The following is a 25,573-nucleotide window of genomic DNA, read 5'->3' as shown; positions in this document are numbered from 1 at the left end:
TTCTTAGGAGAAGTCCTTGAGGTATCTGCTTTGAGCAATATACACTCAATAAATATTTTTGAGTGCACGCTATACGCTACTGAGATACTTGTTGGAATTACAAAGATGAAAACAGTTAATCCCTGACCTTAAGAAGTTTAGAGTAGAGTAGGGTAGAATAATTAGTTAATCAAGATGACAGTGTTTGTAGAATACCAGAGTCTCAGATAGTTGATAAAATGGACCATTTTCCATGCAGCTTAAATATCTTTTAATCTTCTGCCTCAGAATTTTCTTTGTGCTCCTAATATGCTCAGCAAACCTTTTCATTATGGCAAGTACAAAGGGCAAGATGGGCCCAGCTCTAGTTCAAGGGATTGCAAATTCTGACTCAGTGGAGCAAGATTTGATGAGCTATTCCTCGAACAAACCAACCCCCTGCTGTGCACATAACCTTTCTTGTACCATAATAATGAATCCACATTATTTGCTGGTCTGATAAAGGCATCGTATCTTATGGTCTTAACCTCTGGGAAAGACACGAGGGTGCGCCTCCCTTTGGCCCCATCACTGAATCACCTCTAACCCTGAAGTCCCAGCCTGTCCCCAGGCGGTGGGGAGAAGGGGCTCCTGTTATCTGGCTTTGCTGATAGGCCGAGCTAATGGCACGAAGCTCTCTTGGCCGTCCCGAATGGAAGAAACAGAACACCCATTTAAATCATGAAAAATGTCAGTGAATCTATCATCATTAATCTTGCTGTCAGTTTTAATTTTGGGGACATTACCTCACTCAACACCAGTTGAAAAGAGCTGCCAAAACCGATGATGTCATCATCACTAGCCGGGTCTGACCCGGCCTGCTCATTCTCAGAGCTCAGAGCAACTTAATAAATCCCCTGGCGCTTGGACACACAGTGGAGTTTTATTACAATGAAGGTATAACCCATGATGTTGTTTCAATTAAATGGCCTGAGAAAATACTTTCTTGTGTTTTGCGAAACTGTAAAACATAATTATCCTCACGCAGTCGGGCCTGTGCGTTGTGCTGACGTGATGATTGTATATCCTCTTCCCCACCTCTCCCTCTCTCTCCCACCAACACACACACACATCTCAGAAAGGGGTGGAAGGAATTTCAAACACAGCCCTAAGGACAGCCGAGTATTCCACACAAATGTCTTTTCTCGGTCCCCACCTAAAGATGTCGTTGATCGCTGCATAACTGTGCAGAAGCATCGGGCACTTTCCGTGGGACAAGCAGCCGAGGGGAGTTGGGGTTTGGCACCTGAGCAGAGCCCCCACTCTCATAAAAAGGGGCCGAGACGCTGCAGAGAACCTGGAGACTCACAGCTGTCCGCTCAAAACCCGGACCTGGTTGCTCTTCAAATATTTATGCATAATTTCCTCCGGCGTGTTTGCTAACTGTTAAGGATATTAGTTTTTGCCGGCCGTCTTACTCATGGTCCATCTGAAGTCCCCTGGCCTGACCCTCCTGTGAAGTCATGCTGCTGAACGGGCGCCATCGGGTCGCGGCGTCGCCGTGGCGTCAGCACCCGGGGCCGTAAACACAGGCTTTGCCGTGTCCCTGCTATTTCAGCTGGAGGAGAGCTGGGGGTAAGGTGACAAGGCGCCTTCCTTGCAGCCCAGTTTTCTCTCAAGCAGCACCGCAAGTTTCTAGGGCACCACACTTGGTACGTGGCATAGAAAAGGCATGTTCTGAAACACTGCTTTGGGGTGATTACCTTTTGTCTTAAGCACCATCTAGATGGTATTACGCATGTGCAATTGCATGAATATACACACGGACACACATTTTAGAGTTTCCAAGCAAAATGAGTATTGGGAAGCATCAGAAACCTGGCCCAAGTCCTCACGAGTCCCCCTCCCTCTGACTTATTCCAAGTGACACCTCCTAAACCCTCTCCCCCATCCCAGGGAGCTCCCCTAAATGGCCCTCATCAATCATGCCAAATGGTACAGTTGGCTTTGCTCGGAGCACAAATGAGGATGAGGGGAAGACCCCCGAGCTCATTTTTCATGCCCATCTCAAACAGGAACTGATCCTAGGTCTCCAGGGGTGAGTGAGCAGCACACAAATTCACTGTCCCTTTTACCCTCCCAGATGGAGGCCCTTTTGAGAGTCTTCATTATTTTTTTAATGGTCTTTCTCTAATATAAAGTATATCCAAGCACAAGATACATCGCCTGATGTAAGATCCCATAACCGCATCCTGTTAACAGTTCCTGCTGTTTATGGAGTATTGTCTTGACATACTTGTTAAACCTCAATAAATATGTTTTTAATAACCATATGGTATTTAACATGTAATAACTGTCTTATTAGCTCGAAATTAAATCCTTGCTCATGACACTTAATTTAAAGTGTGACCAGTGTTTTTCTGGCTAAGAAAGGATTTGAAACAACCATGGTAAGGACACTTTATTTGGAAAGAAAAGACTGTTTAAAAATCATGGGATTTGACAATAGGATTAAATTGCATTGTTTTCAAGTCACACATGGGGGATCTGCGTGAAAATTGCTTACAGTGGAGTTGCAACAGTCTAGAAAATTGACCAGTTAAAGGGCCATATTCAGAATTAAGCATCGCAAGTGTGGTGCACGGACATCTCTAAGGTATGCCCAGGGAAGGACTAGGGTTTATCTTTTTCTTGTTTGTTCTTCATGTCCTTTGTCACCGCCCAGCATGAATGTGGCAGACAGTATGATTCTGGGCAGAATAGTAAAGAACAAAAATCATGCTGCAATGCACTCACTTCCTTTATAAGTAACCCCTGCCCTTTTTATTGTTGTTTTTGTCACTTCACTCATTTTGCCCCTTAGTTACTCAGTTTCCCACCTAGGTTCCTGAAAAAGGTTTATAGAATATTCTTTCATGTTCCAATACTTTTCTTGATGCTTTGATAATCGCCGGCGTGGAGGGGGAATGGGACAGAAAGAAACTTGCAGAGAACTGGCTGGGGAGACGGGTAGCTGCAGCCGGGTTCCGGACCGTGGAAGTTGCTCGGGCAGGGAGATGTCCCCAAGTGCTTTGGGCAGCAAAAGGCAGAGGGTGGGTGTAAGTCTTAGCCTGGGAAGCACCTACTCAATGGGGCTGGATGAAGTGTGAGGGACAGAAAGCCCAAGTGAGAATGAGAGAGAGATGGACAGACTGGGGCCGGCTGCAGGAGGAGTCAAGGAAGGCCGAGCTGACGTCAGGAAGGGCTCTGAGAAGCAGAGGGCACTTCACCTTCACCTGAGCCTCCTAAGCCTTAGGATATGCAATGTTAAGGCCTGATAAATATTAAGCAGAGCTCACTGTAGTCTACATAATGGCTCGGTAGTCACTGACTTAGCAGCCTCAACCTCAAGTAGGAACTTGTTAGAAATGCAAAGTCTTAGGCTCCACTCCAGATCTATAGAATCAAAATCCCTCAGGGTGCAACACAGCACTCCGTGTTTTATTTTATAATCCCTTGGGGTGATTTAAATGCATGCCAAAATTTTAGATCCACTGCTCTAGAGCAGGGTTAGTCAAACTCAGCTCTTACCGATGTTGGGGCGGATAATTCTCTGTTGTTTGGGGCTGTTTTCTGCATTGTAGGATGTTTAGCAGCATCCTTGGCCTCAACCCAGTAGATGCTGGGAGCACTTCCCACCCCAGCCCCTAGTTGTGAAACCAAAAATATCTCCAGACATTGTCAAATATATCCCCAAGGAGCAAAATCACAGCCCCGATTGACAATCACTGCTCTGGAAGAAAGAACAGCATATGAAAAGTTATGGTGGTAGAAATCTCAGGGTATGCTTGAGAATAAAGAGTACTCCAGCATGATGAACATTCTAGGTACAAGTACAGGAGTGTTAGAAAAAGCTAGAAAGGTGGGCTACAGCCTGATTTTGGAAACTGCTCGTTGAATGGTGTCTTAATTTGTTTGGACTTAATTCAGAAGGCAATGGGGAGTCACTGAAAGTTTTAGGTAGAGGGTGACATAACTAAATCTCTACTTTGGAGTATGTTAGATGACAGCAGTGACTTTCAAACTATTATGAGAAATGTACAGTTGATCCTTGAGCAACATGGGAGTTGGGTGCCAACCCCCGAGGCTGTTAAAATTCTGTATATAAGTTTTGACTTCACTAATGGCCTATTATTGAAAGGAAGCGTTACCAATAACATAAGCAGTTGATTAACACATATTTTACATATTATATTTATTATTTACTATATTCTTATAATAAAGTAAGCTAGAGAAAATAAAACATTATTAAAAAAATCCTAAGAAAGAGAAAATATATTTACTATTTATTAAGTTGAAGTGGATCATCACAAAGGTCTTCAGTCTTCATCCTTGTCATGTTCGTGTTGAGTAGGCTGAGGAGGAGGAGGCAGAGGTTGGCTTGGTCTTACTCTCAGGGGTGGCAGAAATGGAAGAAAATCCACATGTAAGTGGACAAGCGCAGTTCAAACTTGTGTTGTTCAAGGGTCAGTTGTATTAACATAATGGCTCAGGGCATGCACATATACCATTAACAAAATGTTTACAAATAATTTTTATGTGATTTGCAATGCAGTCTAATTTTTACTTATTCTATTTTTTTTTTAATGCTGGCCATAACATACTGAATGATTTCATAACACACTAATAGGTATGGTCCACAGTTTTAAAAACACTGGATTAGAAAACTGAGGCATTGGAAATGAGGGAGCAGAGAGATCAGGAGAGGAATATTCCAATGGCCCAGGAAAAAGACAATGAAAACCTACTACTGGGGTAGAAACGGGACAGAGAGAAGAGCTGGCAGGGACATTTCAGATATAGAGACTATTAGGAAGAAGAAATCGGAAAAAAAAAGTCATGGATTTATTATGTGCCACCAACATAAATAGATGCCTAAGTAATACATAGATTTGGAGAAGATTGTTTTTGTTTTTATTTCTTTACTAGTTTTTGGCAGAGAGGAGAAAATTTTTCTGCCCATGGGCCTGCTGAGTTTGAGTTGCTTAGCGTGGTAGAAATGTCCAGCAAACAGCAGGCAAGGTGGGCTGTGGCGTGGATGAGGGTCGGGGTTGGAGTTGCGGATTTATGAGTCATGCCCATGCAAGGCCTGGTGGATGAGGTCACCAGAGGAGGGAGAATGTGGTTTCTGAGACTAATAGCTTCCCTCTGTATATTGATATCTATCTGAGTAATAATATTCATTTCTACAGTAATAAAGACCCACTCAGCAGATGGTATCACATCATAAATAAGTCAAAGCAAACCCAAGACATGATCCTTGCCCTCTGAGAGGCTGTAATTCATTTAGGCCCCCTGGTTTGCTCTGAATTGTAGTTTCATCTTTATTGAGCACCAACTATTAGCCACACACTATTCTGAGTGCTGAGAATAAAGCAGTAAGCAAAATAAATACCCTGCCAGCATGGAGCTTATTCTCTAGTAGAAGGATGTGGGCAATAAACAAAACACAGCAGAAACGAAATATTGGTGTCGGATGGTGTTATATGCTATGGAAAAAAATAAAGCAGGGAAGGGAAGAGGGATGCAAAATGGGGGAATTACCGCTTTAAATTAAGGGAGTCTTCTTGAAAAACTGGCCATTGCACTCCCTGGGAGTCCCTGGTTTCTTGGGATAGCTACACTACCAGGGATGGAAGCAGAGTGACGGTCTCAAAGCAGAGTGTGATGCAAAGCTGTGCAGGGTGAGGGTGGGAGACAAGGAGTGGGGGTCTTACCAGGACCACTGGCCTCTGGGGTCTTTTTTTTATTCCTGCTTTTAGAGGCATGGAGGCTGCCTTTTGATTCCTGCATTCCTTCTTCATCTTCCTACACTCACATTTATTAATCTCTTACTTTCCAAGCTCTTTCTCATCTTATTTTTCATTTGGAAGTCACAAAACTTCTGGACCTGGGGATCTTAGGACTTTTCTCATGACAGATGAGAGGCATTGCTTCTGGGTTCTAGGTGTCTGCTCTTAACTGACTACGAAATGCTGGGTTCTATGGGATGTTAAGAGTTGTTACATGAAAACGGAACTTTGTAATCAAATACATTTGGAAAATACTGGGCTAAACAAGTTTAATGCGTTCTTGCCTGTAGGACTTCACAGAATCTTTAGTGTGCTGTTGGGCATTGCAAATCTCCAAAGAAGGAAACACAGTATGCATATTTTCCAAACTTATTTGGCCCTAGAAAACCTTTGTTATGGAATATCTGTCAGGAGACTTGTTCTAAGGTACACACTTTGGGAAACAGTCAACCTGCTATATTATACAATGTTGGACAAATCATTTAGTCCTTCTGAATTCTTCTCTCCTCATCCACAAAATGAGAGTGTTCACCTGCTGCCCCCAAAATGTTAATAGTACCACAGTGCTCTGTCCTTGGCTTTGAACTTGCTCAAGATTTAATCAGTGACCTCAGTGAAGGGAAAAGAGATTATCACATCTGGAGATGGCACAGAGTTGGGAGGGGTGGCTAACAGGTCAGATGACAGAATCAAGACTTAAACTTACCTTGACATGTTAGTATGATAGGCTAAACTATCTGCAGAAAATCTAATAAGCATTAATATATGGTTCTTCTTTTACTTTCAGAAAATTGATTTTTGAAGTATAAGATGTGGAAAAGCAGTCTTGACAGCAGTTTATGTTAAAAAAAAGAAAAAGACCTCAAGATTTTGATTGACCACAAGCCCGAGATGAGCCATCCGGGGAAGTGGCTGCTCTAAAACTGAACCCAGTGAGGTCTGATTAACAGAAATGATTCTATTCTGAGAGGGCTGTGCGCTCCCCAAGGGCTGGCTCTGCTGATCAGTTGCCACCTGGAGTGTTAATATCTATCACTTTTTAGTCCCTATTAAACGCTGGTCACTGGTCATGCATGTTATGTATATAATCTGATTTAATCCCCACGTTGCATGTATGAGGAGCTATTATTATAATCACATCCATTGTACAGATGAGGACACTGAGGCTCAGAGATCACACTAAAAATAATCTGTGGAGCCCAGATTTGAAAGCAGGCAGATTATATCCAGGGCCTGTATTATTCTGACTTTCACCAAAATGACAAGAGATATGGGAGTCATAAGATTTCAAGATTTGAAGGAATGAGCAATGCTGTTTAAAAGGATGAAAGAGTTAAAGATGAGCATCATGTTCTAACACACAAAAGCTTTTCTGTTGATGAGGAATCAACTCTTGCTATGCCACTTTCTTGGGTGGAAGTAGAAATGGCTATTGGAAATCATGGGGAGAAAGATGTTAATTTAATATAAAGGCAGAATTTCTAAGGGTTAGACTAATCTGAAATGTATTGGGAAACCTCGTTAAGGTGCATGCTCTTTCTTTCTGTTTCTCTCTCTGAATATTTGGGTAGAGGTTATATCATAGGTTCTAGTTCTTGGTAAAATGTTGAACTGTGTTAATTGAGTTCATAATCAGTTCATTTAATAACTCAGCCAATCTGTTTATCTATAACAATCAAAACCATTTGGGATACACAAAATAATGTAATACAGTCTCTGCTTTCAAAGAAGTTCTTAACAAGTCAGGGAGACATACATGTAAACAAGTTACAGGTGATTCAGGATTTAACAATGACTTAATTTGTGAGTCCTGCCTTCATGATTCTTTTTATCCTAAATATCACATACCCCTTAGGAACAACCAAAGCTTGTGCTCTGGGTTGTCTGATGGCACAAAAGACATAGTCTTTTGATAGTTAATGGTGGTCAGGGTCTAAGGCAATTCAACAGACTCTGGCTGAAATGGGAGAGCAAGAGAACATTGAAGGGGAGGAAGAAATAGAAGCAGAAGCATGAGCCAAAGAAGACAAGAGTGGGGCCATGTCACCAAGAAGCTGCTTGTCCCCAACACTTTCAAATGCTTTCAGAGGCGTTAACGAATGTTGACACTTAGGGAGTTTTCAAGATCATGGTGGCAAAGAAGAGCACCTATGCTTACTCCAGGGACATTCACCAGGAAAAGAGAGCATGTCTATTCCAAGCTTATTGGATTCTTGTTTGAAGAAGCCTCATTCAGTCTAACCTATAATGGAACAGTTCCTAGAAAGAATGTTTAGAATGTAGCATTTGTGTTCAGTGTTTTATTTTTCAGTAATAAATGCTCGTGAAATTGTGTTTGTTTTTTCAAGTCACTTATTTCATATTAGGTTTGGAATTTTTGTAGATTTATGGGCTTACTTAGAACAGCCTTTACTTTCTATGTCAAAGAGCCAACTGAGCCCAAGGTAGTGATCATCATATGTAATGAGACTCCTGTAACTGAAACGTGTGTGGGATACAATGGGGACACCCAGGAGTGGGTGACCTATGGTCTCTGGGGTGGGGAGGAGGTCAGGGATGGTTCATGATGAGGCAATGCTTGAAATACTAGTAGGAATGATTCGCACAGACAAGAGAAAAAAGGACACCCCTGGTGAAGGAAGTAGCGGGCTTGACACCACAAAGCCCACGGCAGTGCGCCTTCCTCCTCTCAGATTACTCTGTGACCAGATCATGCTCCACCACAACTCTGGGATGTCCACTGCCTACGCACACACGGTGCTTTTGGGTGCATGATACAAACTCATGACATCAAATAAGACTGCATCCTATAATGAAAAGTTATTATTTTTAAAATTCTCTTTTAATCCTTATGATTATGTCACAGAAAAAGTCTTACATTCATGCTAATATGCACACAAATAGCCTTCTTAACAAAGAGACAGAAGATCTCACATTTATCTCCTTGTTCCTCAGTTGTCTTATCTGCAAAATGGGGACAACAATAGAGACAAGTTCACAGAGTTGTGACGAGTAAGTGAAATATTATATATAAAGCATTCAGAACAGTATCTGGCACGTACTAAGGTCTCAGTAAATATTTCCTATTTTATTTTTGTTTTTGTTGCTAGTGTCTACCTAGGCAAGCAACATTGAACTGTTTAGAGTTTAACAATAGGGTTTTAGGTTTATTAAATTCATTTTATGGTTAACAGTTACCTTCTATGTGTTGTAACTGATACTGGCTTCTTTCAAAATTAGACTTATGAAAAAGTAAAGGATAATAAACGTGGTGCAAGGAAAAGGCACAACTCATGCAAGTAGAAAGTGACTGAACACATTTTGGGAAATATAAACTCAGATGATTTCTAAGGGTCTCTGCAGTTCCAAATGTCAAAGATCGCACTAATGGGGGAGGGAGGCCCAGAGAGGATAGAAACTTTACCCAAGGTCACCGGGCTCATTAGTAGCAGAGCTAGAAGAAGATCCAAGACCTCCAGATGCTCAAACTCACGTTCTTCCCTCTGGAGCTTGTTCATGGTCCAAAGCCTTGGAATTCTCAGCTGAGAGAGCTCTGCCTTGGCCTTGACATGGCAAAAGGTGCATGGCCAGGGCTACAGCCCTACAGAAAGCTCTACTCACTCTGTCTGGCTGCAGCAAACCCTGAATCATGCCCTGAAACTAATAGCCCCTTGCTGTAATATCGTTGTGTTCTTACTGAGCCCTAACACCACGTTGAACACTGGGAATTTGGGTGGGCCCAGAGTGCCTTTAGTATTACTGCTATAATTCAAAACATCCAAATTATTATTTTCTCCACGAGATGAAGCCAGGAGAGTGCTGTTAAGTGGAGAGAAAAGTGTTTGTTACGCTAGGCGTTCCAACAAAATGTCCTCCTTTGCCATTAAATCATAGCATTTCTAAATGAAATGATATTTTGCAAACTTTGGCAGTGACTAAGGTTTGGACATTGTGCAGGGTTTTTTTTTTTTTTTTCTCTTTCTCACTTTGTGCTTTTTCTCCATGTGGTCCAGAGAACTACTATTTGCTGGCTTTACTTTTCTTGTTTGTCTTTCCTTATGACCCAACTTGTCCACTTTCCCCGAAGACCTCAGATAACTTGATTTTCTGCCCACAACTTATCATTTTCATAAATAATAAGGGTGATGAATGGAGGCTAGAGAGTCCAACCCATACCCACATGAGTTGTTTCTCAGCATCCCCCTTTCTTTTGGATTAATCGTGAATGTCTTCAGGGAAAGATATGTTCCCATAATGCCCTCAAACATGACATTAGTGAGGACGTATTGGAATGTCAATTAACCCTGCAAAGGCTAGCATTGATCAATAAAATTTATGGAAAATGGCTTCAGCCATATTCAACCCTCTGCTAGACTCTTGTGTTCAGTCTGGTGTTCTCTGTGTGGCCAGTACTAACAGGTACCCACCCATTTCCCTGTCACCTCCGTGGTCACAGAGCCGCCCTTGGTGGACTTGACATTCTCAGGTCCAGCTTCTCTTTCATTTCTTGATCTTCACTGACAGGGCCTGAACAATTCAGGAGGATGACTTCCACATCCTCAGCTCCACTGCTGGAGCTCAAAGGCTAGGATGAGCAGCTGAGGAAATCCGCTGACAAGCCTGGGGTGTGTCTGGGCCTACAGCTGGGCTGCTCTCCTTCTACAAGACCCGGGGGACATACATGGAGTAGTACTGAGATTGCAAGTTGGAGAACTCTTCCTGCAGCCTGGCTTACAGGAAGGAAAATTCCCCTGGTGGATCAAGAGGCAGGACTGGAGCTGCTCCCCTGCTCTCTGGCCAGGGAGCACACCGTGCTCTTCTCTCGGCGTCCTTGGGCAGTGTCTCTCAGTAGGCTTGGCTGTATCTCTCTCTGGGCCCCTTTTCTCCCTGTCTTGCCAGCTCTCCTTCCTTAAACAATTATCTGGGCCTATAACCCAACTTTGAAATGTTTGGACTCAGAGCTCAAGGCACAAAAATGATAAATGAGAGCAACTCTCTGTTCCCTGGCTTGGCCTGGGAATGAGAGACTCTCATTAATCAAGTATCTCTGTATTCATTCATTCGTTCGTTCGTTCATGCAACAAATATTTATTAAGAACGGTGCCAAATACCATTCTAGGAACTATCTGTGAACAAAACAGCCCCCGTGGGGTTGTTTGGTGTGATAAGAATCACAGCCCTCATGGAGCTTACATTCTTGGGATCAGGACCGGCTTCATAATTTGCAGGGCCCAGCACAAATGAAAATGCAGAGCTCTTTGTCAAAAAATTATTAAGAATTTCATCACAGTGACAGCAGGGCATTAAATGCAGCCTGAGATCTCATAGGTGTGGGGACCAGTGCTACTTGCTCAGGTTACACACGCATGGGGCTGGCCCTGGTAGGAACAGATGAAAAGTGAACATGTGCACCTCTGATGGATGAACAATCCAAAGGCTGGGACCCAACAACTCTACGTCCTACAGGATTGGCAATAGCTGGGTTCTTCTTTGATGATTCAGGGATCAGGACAGAATTTTTCTGGGCCTCAGGTCATCATTGACCATCACTTGTTGGTGCACAATTAAAACACTGGTTTTGTGAGCTCCAAGTAGCACGGTGAGGGCTTACGGAGAATCAGTATCCTTGGGGATTCTAAAAGGAATCATGAGCTCAGAAAAATGATACTTTTTAAGATTAAAATGAGTAGACTTACTTCTCATGATTGCTTCCCACAACCTCCTGAAAATCCTTTAAATCCCGAAACAAATAAAACTGAGCATGCTATGTGAATATAAAAATTGTTACAGCTGCAGGTATCAATTATTCTGGTAGTGTAGGATAACCTGTTTTAAAGGGACCCAGTGGACTACCAGTGCAGTAATAGGTTGAGAGGTTAATTTCTCAGATAATCCATCTAGATCCTAAATGTGATTTTGCATGCATTGGCTACAGATAGCTGTGAATCCTTGTCCTACAGGTTCCTGAATTTCAGCCTCCATCCTTAGCCAGCCCCTTTCTTTAACCCTGTTGAAATGTTTCTCTTCCATCCAAAAGTAACGAAAGGAGAGCCAAGGCTCTGACAGCGGATTCTGTTAACTTCATTGCTAAAAAAAAAAAAAAAAAAAAAATACCAAGAACATGATTCCCACTTCCAAGCCCAACCAACAAGGAAAGAAACTCGAGTCAATGTGCTGGCATATGCATCTTGGAATTTGATGAAAATAAAAGAAATCATATGGTCTTTGGAAATGAAAACCAATTGAGTAATAGCACTGTGTAGGAGAGGGTTTGCTCCCAAGGTGACTATTTCACAACTGGGACTGTTTGGGGGTAAATGTGTTTCACAAGTGGTATGGGCTCTTCATCATTAACCAGTCTGGTGCACAGAAAGATCACTGCATGGAAATCACTGGTTTCCAGTCCTGTCTCTGCCACTAGGTCAACTTCCTAGCTCTCTGAGTCTCAATTTCTCATCTGTAAAATGGGAGAGGTAATAATTCATCACTGAGAATTATTGTGAGGTTCAAATTAGCAACACATGTGAAAGTCCCTGTAAACTGCCCGGTGTTTTACAAATGCAGGGTTTATTATTATCATTATTGCTCTTTTTATTAGTTCCTATCTTCCAAGGTGAGCTCTGTAGATAGCAAATGCAAAGATAGGAAGAAAGAGACATTGCAGGCAGAGCCCTTTGATTATTCACGTTTTGGGGGACGTGGATAAAGTACAAGTTTTGCCTGGCAGTGATGGTTGAGGGCAGCTGAATCCTGTCTCAGAAAATTTAAAGGCCCTCCCCTTTTTCATTTCCCTCCACGAACTTCTGCCTGTAGTAATAAAAAATCCTGTGTTCATGCTTCTGTCGCTTCATTTTAGGAGCTTGACTTTTATATGATTCTTTGTCCACGTGTGGGGCTGCTGAGTATCATTCTGCCTCATCTTACCGACGGAAGGGAAGTGCACGACATTAAAAGATTTGCCCAGGTCACCCGGAAAGTCAGTGATGGAGTGTGTTATTCTCCACTCTTCACCCAGCCGCTGGAGGAAATCCCAGCCACGTGGCCAGCATAGTCCCATATTCAGCCCTCCTTTTTTGCCTTGAGCAGAAGCCACGAATATCCTTACATGGACACTGGGATTTGACCTTTTTTCTGCCCCATTTGGCTGGATTCTTTGTATAGCAGAGCTTGCTTTCCTATAAAGCCAACACATTATCATCTACAGAACCTGTAGATAATAAGCACTATTCACTGTGTGCAGAACCCTTCACGGGAGACACTGGGAGACACAAAGTGACCTTGCACGCTGACAGCGCACACACAAGTCTACGGAACAGGATCGGGCGAACCTAGGCGAACCTGCTCTGGGAGCCATTTCCTCCTGGCTCTGAATCTCGGGGAGGCCACTTACAGATGTACAACTCTGAACAAATGACACAACCTCTCTGAGCTTGGTTTCCTTTCCTTCACTTTTAAAATGGGACTTTTAGCATCTACCTCAAGAAGATTGTTGTGAAAATACAGTGAGCCTGTGCACGTTTACATACATGCGGGCATGCTTGGAGAATGAGATTGAGAGAAAGAAGGAAAGAGAGAAGGGGAGACTAGCATATATTTATCACAGGCTAATAGTGCAATAAACACCATTTCCATCTTTCTTCCCTCTAATCGGCCTGCTATTAATCCTGAAATTCTCAACTGTAAGACACTTCTCAAGGGCTATCATAAAACATGATGGGTTTTTTTCTGAATTAAGCACTAAGCTGTGTTCACAGAGAATTGTTTGTTTGTTCTTATAGCAGAGAGTTATTTTATTACTTCTTAAAAAAGGATTAATGCCTGAGGGCTAATTTGCTCTAGAAGCATTGTGCTTCCACAGCACCCTGTACTCCCCCGTCATAGCCCTCAAGAGGGCTAGAGGCTACTGCTTGTTTCAACTCTGTCTTCCCTGCCTGGCTGTCAGCCCCTGAGGTCAGGGAGAGTGTCTGTCCCCCTCTTTACCCGCGCCTAGCACATGCCAGCACATGCTAGCAAACCAATAAATGTTGCTGATGTAGGAAAGGCTACAAGGAGGAAAGTGGTAAGTTTAAAGCGGGTTATTAGAAAGCTAAAGTGCGTTTCAGATCAGTTTCAATCTTTTTGATATCACTGTGCCTAGGCCAACTGGGCTGTCACACAAGTTCCCGTCAAAGGAATCAGATCCGGCAGAACCATGTTTTCATTCATTCATTCGTTCATTCAGCAAAATACATGTGGCATCCACGACATGCCAAGGACTGTTCTAGGTGCTGGAAACACACAGAAGTTGCCTGAAGAGATCTAAGTCCCTGCACTCTAAGAGATCACATTCTAAGGGGAGAAAACACAGCAAACGCCCAAGTGTACAGTGTGCTGGATGTTTCTAAGTGCTGTGAAGGAGGAGGACGGTGGATAAGAAGACCAGAAAATGAGTGGGGTGCTACTTTAGATGGGGTAATCGAGAGGCCTCGGACAACGCAAAATGTGAGCAGAGGCCTGCAGACAAGAGGGCTGAGCCCATGGGTACTTGAGGTAGAGCGATCAGCCAGCGTTGACCGTCCAGACAGAATTCACCCTGACAGCTGTGCGAAGCCACGGGGGAGAGGGGCAGCTGTGGGAGGAGCCCCCACCATGATTGCGGAGAAAGCATTATGCTCCTCAGTGCTCACTCAGGGCACTCCTGGCTCCTCTTTCAGGCAAATACAGGCGAACATTCTAGTCTTCGGGCGAGACAAACAGCTGTGGCTTTGTTTTATGTCTTGGCCAATGCTCATACGAGGTTTTCAGCGATGGAAAATGCAAACCTGCAGGAATGATTCCCACACTACCTGAAGGCCAAACACCTCTCTACGGTACCTGGTTGCTAAAGGGCCTGGCCACGACTGCCTGGCTCTGGGTGGGTGCTGGCCGGGAAGGCAGCTCTCGGGAGCCAACGAAGGCAGATGCCGGCCCCTCGGCACCCCCGGCCTCCACCGATGAATAGCAGCAGCCTCGTGGCAGGGACAGGAGCGCGCCACCCGGCCACGGCACACGCACGGCAGCAGCGAGAGGGTTAATCTTCCATCTAAAGAAATTTTCAGGCAGCTTAGAGAGGACATATTTCCGATTTCTCCTGAGAGGAGGAACTGATGGGAAAGTCGCACCTTCCAGCCGGTCCCCAGCTCACAGGGAAGAGCCTGAAAACTCGCAGGCGAGGAGATGTGAAACAGATCAGCCGAGCTGAGAGCTCCTCTGAGCAGCTCCGAGGCACAGTGGCAGCTGGAAAGCCTTGTTTTCCTCAGGTTTCCAAACTTCCCTCAACGAACTTCACCGTTGGTCTCCGTCTGGTGTGAAATGATTAATTCTTCTAAATGACACAGGGAGCCGTAGAGAGGCAGGTCTTCTTTTCCCCATTCTAGAACGAGCAAAAACCAGATTTTGTCACTATCTTCTGGGTAATTGTTTTTATCTGATCCTCTCCCCCATAAATATTTATGATGGCAATTGAAAACACACAAGTGATGCTGTATTTACCTGGAGCAAGCTTGCCCTCGTTATTGTTTTTATTTCGCACCTGATCTGCGTTGACCACAGGACACACCCATCTACTGATTTCAAGAGATGTCGCCCTGTGTTCACTTATTCCCTAGTCCCAGGGGTGGCACAGTGCTGGGGAAGATGGGGGTGTCCTGGACCAGGGGGCTACGAGAAGCCCGGGCGGGTGGAGCAGCTGCTCACGTTGGGTGTTATCTCACAGTGTGTTGGGAATTGTTTATTGATTCAAAATTATTTTTGCTAAGTGCGAATATGTGATGGGTGCTGGGTTACATAAAAGAATGAACTTGACCCTTGATCTTAAGGAGGTCAGAGATTGGCAGGAGAGCGGGGGAAATAGAGGCCAGCCAGGCAGGAGCATCGTTGGAGGCGGTCTGCCTACAATTTTGTCCCTCCTTCCTTTCTTCCTCCCTTCTTCCTTCTTTCCTTTCCTTTCTGCTTCCTTCCCTTCCCTCCTTCCTTTCATCCTTCCTACTTTGCTCCCTTCTTTCCCTTTTTCCCTCCTTCCTTCTTCCCTCCCCCTTTCTCACATATTATCCACCACTTAACCTACAGCAATTATCAATTAACAAACAGCACATAAGACCAGGTTACTACCCTCAATGCACTGACTTTTTGGTATTCGTTGATGTTACAGTGAGAAATGGTCAAGTTTAGAGGACCATGGGCTCCCAAAGAGCTAGTCCTTCATTTATTACGCCTTCAGCCACAGTCTCTAGAAACATCTCAGCTGATCGTGAATGGCAGTTCCTGAGGGCAGGAACTCAGTTTTTTTCCAATTCACCTCCTCCACTTCCGGTTCACCTGGCACAGCATAACAGCTTAGGAAGTTTTGAATGAATGAGTGAATAAATGAATAAAATATTCAAATTACCATAAAGTGGCTGGGAGATTCCACAATCCACCAGAAAATTGAATCTTCATAGGTGGCCAAACCAGACAACTCAAGCCACAGTTGGAAAATTTACTTTGGGGTTTAAATTGTATGCCATACACGTAATTCATTAAAAATATGTGGCTTTCCTGCCCAGGAGGTTTCTAGACCCATCTAGGAAAGATATTTACTCTAGCACTTTGGCAGCTATTTTGGCAACTTCTTTCTCTTCCTGAAAGCTGGGTTTCTGAAGCAAGAACATTCCACCAAGTCTTACCAAGCGGGTCCTGATTAGCCCCAGAGGAAGCCTAAGAAGAATTGGGTGGAATCTGCTGTGCCCCTTGCCCACGCTGGTCCTGTGCCCTGTCGCGATGAGTCTGGGCCTTTGGACTCTGGCTCGCTCTGAGTCACGTGCCTGGTGCGGTGAACACGGCAGAAGAAAACTGAATTTGAAGCTAGGGGATCTCAGGGCAGGTTGTGACGCCCGCTGGGTGATCGTGAACCCTGTGTTAGTTTCCTGTTGCTGCTGTAACAAAACACCACAAACACAGTGGCTTTAAAAAACACACACTGTTCTTAACAACTCTAGGTAGAAGTCCAAGATGAGTCTCAAGAGGCTAAAATCAAGATGTCAACAGGGCTAGTTCCTTCTGGAGGCTCCAGAAGAGAGTTTGTTTCTTGCCTCTTCCACTTCTAGAAGCTGCTGGCATTCCTGGGCTTGGGGCCACATCGTTCCAGTCTCTGCTTCTGTGGTCACTTCACTTTCTCCTCTATTGTGATTTTATCTTCCTCTGTCTCCATCCCATGAGAATCCTTGTCCTTAAGGATGGGGATAATCTCCCCATCATAAGATCTTTAATTTAATCATATCCGCAATGTCCTTTTTGCTATATAAAGTTACATTCATAGGTTCCAGAGATTAGCATGTAGATATTTGGGGGGGCGGGCGAGATCATTATTTAGCCTATAACAAGTCCTTTAGTCTTGACGAAACTGTCCTCACATACACTTAAAATGGAATAAAAATGAATAATCATTTACACTGTGTTCCACATCACTCTTGTACTAGAAAGACGATTAAAACACTCAGTTTGTTATTGTTGTCATCACTACTACTACTGTACTCACGGTAGTTGGACTCCAGTACATTTGCCAGTCAAAGCGAGTTCAGGGTCCTTAAACCGGACTGTTTGTTTCAGTGAATTCCCCCATCTCCACCCAGGCCCCAGGAAACTGAAACAGCAAAATTTGTTTGATTGCTATGTTTCTTAAGGGGCAACTTACATCCAGTAAAGTGCGCAAATCTTAGATACAACTCAGTGAATTCTCACACAGGTTTTCTCTTGGAGAACCAGGTCTAGATCTGGATCGAGAAAATCCCTAGCACCTTAGCAGGGTTTCCTTCTGTCTCCTCTCAGGCAGTTTTCCCCGGGTAATCACTCTCCTGTCTGGATGCAGGTACCAAAGCTCATTGTTTCTCCATTGCTGTGTAGCGCCTTGTGTGAAGATGCCACAATTTATTTATACATTCTACTGTGGATGGACATCTGGGTGGTTTACAGTTTGGGGCCATCACAAATGACGTGGTCATGATTATTCTTGCGCATGTCTTTCAGTGGATGTGAGCAGTCCTTTCTGACAATCGGGGAAGTCCATCATAAACAAAAAAAATACGGAAATGCAAAGGCAATTTTACCTTTATTTATTTATTTATCATTATATATATATATATATATACACATATAAATATATATATATATTTTTTCAGAATATTACAGGGTATACATGTTTTGGTTATATAATTTGCTTTTGTACAGTTTAAGTCAAAGTTATAAGTGTGCCCTTCACCTAGATAGTGTGCATTGTACCTGCCAAATTTACCTTTAAATATGATGTAGAAAATAACAAATTCCATCCTGAAATACGGAGTTTTAGAAACACAAAACACGAGAAGATGTTTCCATCAAAGTTAAGGAGGTCAGCTCAAAGCTGGTGGAAGAATGTCTGAGAAATTCACAGTCAGGTTCATGGCCATGCTTTCGTGTGTGGGGGAAGAACTTTGGCTGCTCTGCGGGAGCTTAGAGCCCTGACCCAGGGCTCTGGCTGACCCGTATCAGTTAGGACAGAGAGCTCTGGCCTCTCTCTCTAAAAGGTGCGTAGGTAGTTGATAGAAGGCACAGTTCAAAGGCAACTAAGGAGCACCCTGGTTGAAGAGAAAGGAGGAGGAGTCACTGGCAGCTTAAGGCTATGGAAATGTTGAAACAATCCATGTCAGTTTATTTTATGATCATTCCTCAGAGTTTCCATCTCACGTTGGATTTTTCTGGGGCAGATTAAGAAGGGGAATCAATTAATGTGGATCTCCCGTTACTGCAAACAGTTGGAGGTCTTAATTGGGCCAGGAGTGAGCAGGTGGTCCTTCCCTAGTCAGCTATCCTTTCACCTGTCAGTCAAGTGAGGAGAGGGCCTCCATCCCTCATTAGCAACCATTTGTCACCTCACACCAGCTTTGAAAGGATTTCTTTGAACTTTGTTTGGGATTGATTTTCTGCATATGCTGAGCTGTTACTGAGAAACTCTAGGCAACTGCTCCTCTGTAACAAATGCATTAAAAGAAAGGGTGAGTGGATTTTAATAGCCTCCAAATTCCATAGCCTGGAAGGGTGGGGTTCCTTCCCCTCCCCCCCAGTCCACCTCAGATACCCTTCCCTTTCTGCCATTGCATTTTGGTGAATAACAAGAACTTTATCCTTCTTAAGGGAACCGTCTTGAACTTTTGATTTTTTTTTTTTTAACCGCCACTGGCTCCAGACTAAAATTGATTCATAATGATGTTCAATGAAGAATGGACATCATACCTTGACCTAGTCTCTTACCTTACAAGGAACATTCAAAGGATGGCTAGGCCTTTGCATTATCAAGGGTGATGGTCCTGGAAACCTTCCTTTAGCTTCTTTCTTCCATTCTGACCTGTCTTAAGGGTAGGGGGGCTATGGCTGGTTCATTCAACAGGAAATGTATCACCAGTATGTTCCACTGTGCCTGGCACAGGCAGGCTGCTCAATAAATATTTGCTGAATTAATCAGTTGAAAAGATAACTATTACTTTTGCCTTATGGCTCCAAGATAAAGACATGTTGTAACTTGGCATAGCCAAGGAGAGTAGCTATTGTTCATTAGCCAAATAATAATAATAATTGCTGAAAGGAGCTGGTTTTTATTTATGCACTTATCTATGTATTTGTTTGTTGTACTAAATATAAGAGTCAAATTTATTCAATGTGGAAAGTTTAGAAAACACACATAATTCTTACGAAGTTGTGATATCCCCTCCCACAGAGCAGGGTCATATTTTCAAAAGCATTCGTGGTCCAGCCAGAAGGAACCATCTTCACCCACATTTCTGCAAAAGACAGAAAGACATTGAAGAACTTATAACATGAGAACTCTCATTTAAATCTCTTGTTCTCTTCATTTCTTCTCTAGGACCAGAGAACTTTCAGGGATGTTCTCTTTCCTTCTCTCTTTTTCTTTCCTCTCCTCTCCTTTCCTCTCCCCTCCTCTCCTCTCTCTCCTCCTTTCCCCCTTTCCCTTCTCTCCCTCCCCAAGAGAACACCCCCACTCCCCCGTCCCCCTGCTTCTTCCACTGTGGCTCTGAGTACCTTTTCTAGAGAGAATCTGCCTAAGCAGCCTAACTTCTTTGCCAGAGAGCAGGGAAGGATGAACGGAAGGAGTTCCCCTGCCTCACATACACATCAATAATTATCATCCCATCTCACGTCAAAAGTAAAAAACAAAAGTTCAGATCACCTGTAATCTCACCATACAGATATATCCATCTTACACTTCTTGGTGACCATATCATAAATTACAATTTTTCATCCCACTTTCTAATGTACCATTTTCCTATGTAGTTAAATAGTATCCAAAAACATGATTCACAGGTGCTGCCAATATTCAATCTTATGGAAGCCACATTGTGAGAATTAATTCTATTGTTGGGTTTTGGGTTGATGTGGGTTTTTTATATTTTTTCAATCCGATGCCATAGGGAGGGCATTGGCTCTAAACAGTAGACTTTGCCAGAAGACAGGAACCAGTGTGATGAAAGAGGGGCAATTTCATTATGAACGTAGGTCTCCACATTTACTGTACACACTTCCCTGTTGCTGGTTTGGCCTCCTGGGGGTCAGAAACTGAAGCTCTAATCAGTGGAAGCCAAGTGCGCAGGCTGCCAACTTGACTCACATTAGGAAGTTCCCAAATCTCCTGGGCTGTCTCTTTCTTTAGGGCCTGACAGATCCAGGCATAGTGCAAATTAAATAGGATGAGCTCAGCCAAATCTCCCCATCTTTCACATTTCAGAGCATAGGTCTGCAGCAGCAAGGGGACTTTTAACACTGACCTCTAGTAAAAAAAAAAAAAAAAGAAAAAGAAAAATGATAACGCACTTGTATTAATGAACCTGGAAATTTCCCAATTGCTAGAATCAGCGTACGAGGGACTGGGGAAAGGGGTGGTATTTTGCAGTCTCAATTTTATTAGTTTGGTTCACTCTACCAGATTTTTATACTCTGTTCCTTCGGAACTATGGAATGCCTATAAACTCTAAAAATTGCACTGGACTTTGGGAATTGATCCAACCTTGGTTTGTTACAGGGATAAAAAATAAAAAGAGGAACTAGTCAGAAGACAAGCTTCATCTCAGCGCTTGATGTCCTTTATATACACAACTCCAGGACCATCTGTGCCTGAGCTTATTTGTAGGGGAGAAAAACAAACAATTGTTTTGGGGGCAACTGCGGATCCCACCTCCGAGTGATCTGTTGTTGGCTGACACAGCCTTTCAGCAGGCAGAGTTTTGAGGAGGCCACACAGGTCAATGTGGAAAGCCAAGCTCCTGAGTCCTCGAGAGGCCTTCGGTGTTGGTCCTTGGCTAGGATCAGGTTTTTAGATCACCGGTGAGCACACCACTTGCTGGTATGTTTTCTCTGATGCTGGTTAACGTTTGGTATTTGGTTAGGGAAAGGAGGTAGACATTTCCCTGGTTTGCTTCCAAAGGTGGCCGTGGTAGCATTATGAGAAAATAAAAAATAAAGGTAGGGATTTGTGACCAAAACTGGGTTGGTGACATTAGTAAGTGATTGGATTGGGTTGTATACGAGACAGGTGTGAATGGGACACTGGTGTCTAATGACTGTCTCTTGGAGGATGTGTCATAATTTCTTGACACTAAACACAGACAAATCCTGTTGTGTTAATTGGGAGTGACAGGCTGTACCCGGCCTGTGCTCGTGTTTTGTTGAGGTTGACAAAAGTCGAGTAAGCCAGGTCCCTTGCACTGGGAATCAGGCATTGTTTCTGACACTAACCTATCCTTTTCCACTAATATTAGCTCTTTAATTGAGGTCATGTTGGTATCAATTTTTAATATATAAAAAATTCATAAATACCTGACCTTTTAGCAGCTGAGAGGGCTTCATGATCTTGTCATCATCTGCGTAGATCCCGTTTTGCGTGTTTTCCCATCTTCTTTTACTTCTGTGCTTTTTTCTTTTACTTCCTTTCTCTTTTTGTCTTAAACAATCAAAAATACCAGGCTTAATCCTCTTGTTGGAAATACATATCATTCCACTGTTTCAAAAGCTGCTTAAGGAGGGGACTTACAGCCTTCCCACCTCTGTGTTAATAAACTCATCTTCTCTCTTTAGCGTTTTGGCAGCTTGGGAGCCCTGTAGAAACAGTCGGGCCTTCCCTTTCACTCACCCAAAGACCAACACAAAAAAGCTGCTTAAAGCCTGTCCTCAACGCTCTTCTAAAGGTTCAGTGTAATATGGTGCTTTGGCAAATCTCATTGCCTTTGCATTGAAGCAAATGTTGGAAACAACCATTTGAGTTACCATATATTATGTATAAAGTATCAGTACCATATGCTGAAGGGCAAATGTTGACCTTTAGGATAACAGAGCAGGAGACAGGGAGATCTGATGGGACAGCTGGCCAGTGGGGGGTGGGGTGGCTGTCTGCTCTCAGGGACAAATAAAAGCAGTGCTTAAAATCACCTCTTTGACCAGCATGAACCCAAGGTGCTCTTCCACTTACATCCCAACAAACCCATTAAAAAATATAAAATATCTGTACCTAGCTTACTGGATATGATTCCAGCACATCAATGGTATGAGAGAAACAGTAGCTCTGTTTCAAAATCTTTGCTATTATATGGAAATTCCTTTATTTCCTTCCTTGTGTTCTTCTCTTTGGTTTTGAAATGTGATGTCAATATTGGAATGAAACTCTGAAAACCATGATTAAGTTAAATATAACCAAAGAGCAAACGATAGAATTTATAGCTTGGGTTTTCCCATCTGTACTTTGGTAATAATATCTGAGCATGCAGCACCAGGCATTGCCAAACTATAACTTAAAAATGACTAGACAAACAGGAGACCAGACGAGAGAAGGAATTAAAGAGACGGAGTAGGTAACTTCACAAGACAACTTAGAGGGGAGTGAACTGAGTAAAATTAATGCCTTGAAGTGCTGAAGTCTTCTGAGACTATTTTATTTAATAAACAGGAAAGCCTTCAAGAGCCAATGAACTTACTCTGTAACAATAGAATAACAGACCAGATGACAGGTGGTGAGGATAATTTGGGGACAGGGGTCCTAGAACAGAGGCCTTAAGTCCCTGAATAAGCTGTCCCTGTTAAGAAGCCTCTTTAAGCTGAGAAGTTTGATAGTCAATGCCCCTGGGCTGAAAATCTTGCAATAACTCAGAAAGAGTAATTAGAGCCTTGCTATAGCACTACCCCCGGGGGCCTATGCTTTGGGACGACTTTATAACTGAGGCTTCTTTGTTATAAAGTGCTTCAGGTGATTGTCAGAAACAAATCCTTCTTAGGCATGCCTTTTCCTTCCGGCTGATGGTTTTAATATGGTGAAATCTGGAAACCCCCATAAGAAGGAGGAACAAGGGGTGCCTTGAGCAATGAGATATGCATCAGAGTTTAGCTGCAAGTGGGGCAGGTCAGAGCATGTCTGGTGCAGGCTCCAAACCAGACCCACCAGGAAGTGGAGGGAGACATTGAGAAGTCACAGTACTGAGCTGTTGTCACTGGACAGGTCTGATTACAGGGGCCATTGGTAGAAACTGGGAGAGAAGAAAGATGGGAACTGAGAGGTAGGTGAAAAGATAGAAAACTTTGGAGCATAGGGCCTTGACCTACTCTAAAAGAATTAAGTGAGAAAACAGCTAATAAGGCCAAGTAAAATGTCCAGCTGAGCTTAGAAGTGAACGCTGACTTGAAGAAAAGCTACTGACCCACATGTCCTTAGGTTTCCTCCAATTAGTGGTTAGTTTAGACTTATAGCCTGGAGTATGGCTGAGCCTGTAGTGAGGTTAAAGTCATTTCTAGAAACTAAGGCCTTGACTTAGAAAGCTAGGTGGCTCTTATAAACAAAATCTAAATTGAGAATTTGCAAATCTCTGGCAAGCATTGCTGCTGCCACAGCAGACATCACTAATAGATAACAGAGTCTTCACCACCAGTCCCAGTTTCAGTAACCACCACCCACTAGAACATAAACTCCATTAGGGCAGGACTTTTGTCTCATTCACTGTTTTATCCCCTGCATCTAGAATGGTGCCTTTTATTTGTAGGTATGCAATAAATATTGGTTGAATTAAATATTTGATGACTGGCTCAATCAGATTTTACATATGAGAAATATCTTATTGGCCATTCCTGACCTAAAGCAAAAAGATAAAGAATTAAAATTGGGTTGCAGGGAATTGTTATCACAAAAGAGAACAACTAATAGGATGGTCCTAAGAAGTGCTTCCATGCTGAGAACTGGCAGCTGCTTCGCCATCACCCTAAAGTACAAAGCCTGAGGCTGTTCCTTCAATTTGCTGTACATTTGGAGCAACTCGGCTAGAGTCCAAGATGCATTACCCTTACGCCAAATTATACCACTTAGCAAAAAATGCTATAGCATTATATCGGGTAATTGTCATGTGCTACAAGTACCTCAACTCAACATTTATTTACTGCCTGCTACATGCCTATACTATCCTCCAAGATGAGGTTTAAGCCTGAATTTTTGCTTCCAAAGAGAAAGCTTTTTCCAGTAGTCATTTCTCAAAAAGTGACTGTTCAAAGAATGGTTTCTCTAGCAGTCGTGTTATTGATTAACATACTGTTTATCCATCAAAGGGGCTACATCTGGGCTTACACATGAGTTTCCTTTAAAGAGCAGGATTTCTCTTTACTCATTCACTTATGTAACCACTGTTTTTTGAGAACCTATTAGGTGTTATCCTTGTGCTGGGGATACATCAACAAACAGTAATGTTCAGTAATGAACAAAACTAAGTCCTTTTCATGGAGACTATATTTTAACAAGGGAGATGGACAATTAACAAATCAAAATGGGTTGGGTGCAGTGGCTCATGCCTGTAATCCCAGCACTTTGGGAGGCTGAGGTGGGAGGATCACCTGATCCAGGAGTTTGAGACCAGCCTGGGCAACATAGCGAGACCCCATCTCTACAAAAATATTTAAAACGTTAGCCAGGCATGGTAGCCCCAGGTACTTGGGAGGGTGAGGTAGGAGGATCCCTTGAGCCCAGGAGTTCGAGGTTGTAGTGAGCTATGATGACACAACTGCACTCTAGCCAGGGTGACAGAGCGAGACCTTATCTCCAAAATAATAATAACAATAAAATCAAAACACAAACACAATCTCAGATAATGACAAATTATTGGTTTCAGAGTAGTGGAGACTGGAACTTGATTAGAATGGGTTCAAGAAAGAAGGAGATGTTAGGAACTACAGATGGAAATAGAAGATAGTTTTTTAAAATAGGTTTAGTTTTAAAAGGAGCTGAGGAATTGGTTGTACATATAAGAGTATTGGGGCCAAGGATCTTATTAAGATGAGAGATATGCTCAGGGCTGCTGAAAATGATCCACTGGGTGGGATAGTTGGAAGAGCACGGCTGTTGGGGAGGTGGGGGCATGGGGTGGAGTAAACACGTGCGCCTCCCTCCATAGGCACCTGGCTCTTCTACTGAGAGAAGTGAAGGTGACTCCATGCACAGACACCAACCTGTTCAGAAAGAGGTAGGATGTGCTTCCTCTTGTTCCCATCCAGTCTGTTTTCATCCCCACTGGGAAAACTGAGGCAGTTCGGTAGCTGGCTCACAACTGAGCCCTGAGATGCCAAAAGCAATAAGGCAGAATTCTTGCCCTCAAAGACATCTCAGTCCGGGAGAACCCTGAACTGACGCATTCCTATCCTGATATTCACAAAAGGCTTCTTTCAGAGAGTGACTTGATCATTCAGTCAACTCAGTGGAATCATTTTAAATCCAGACT

General features: G+C 43.2%; 1 long non-coding RNA gene across 2 annotated transcripts in view; it reads left to right on the top strand.

Annotated features, from left to right (window-relative positions):
- Positions 1-25,301, top strand: part of LOC123638883 — a 119,157-nt gene extending 93,856 nt beyond the window's left edge. For both annotated transcript variants that reach the window (XR_006735502.1, XR_006735503.1), the window contains exon 3: positions 25,250-25,301. This is a non-coding gene — a long non-coding RNA (uncharacterized LOC123638883). The remainder of the gene's footprint in view (positions 1-25,249) is intronic.
- The last annotated feature ends 272 nt before the right edge of the window (positions 25,302-25,573 follow it).

The sequence above is a fragment of the Lemur catta genome, chromosome 5, assembly GCF_020740605.2.
Source record: "Lemur catta isolate mLemCat1 chromosome 5, mLemCat1.pri, whole genome shotgun sequence".
Classification (NCBI taxonomy): Eukaryota; Metazoa; Chordata; class Mammalia; order Primates; family Lemuridae; genus Lemur; species Lemur catta.
This window is presented reverse-complemented; position numbering and strand designations above follow the sequence as displayed.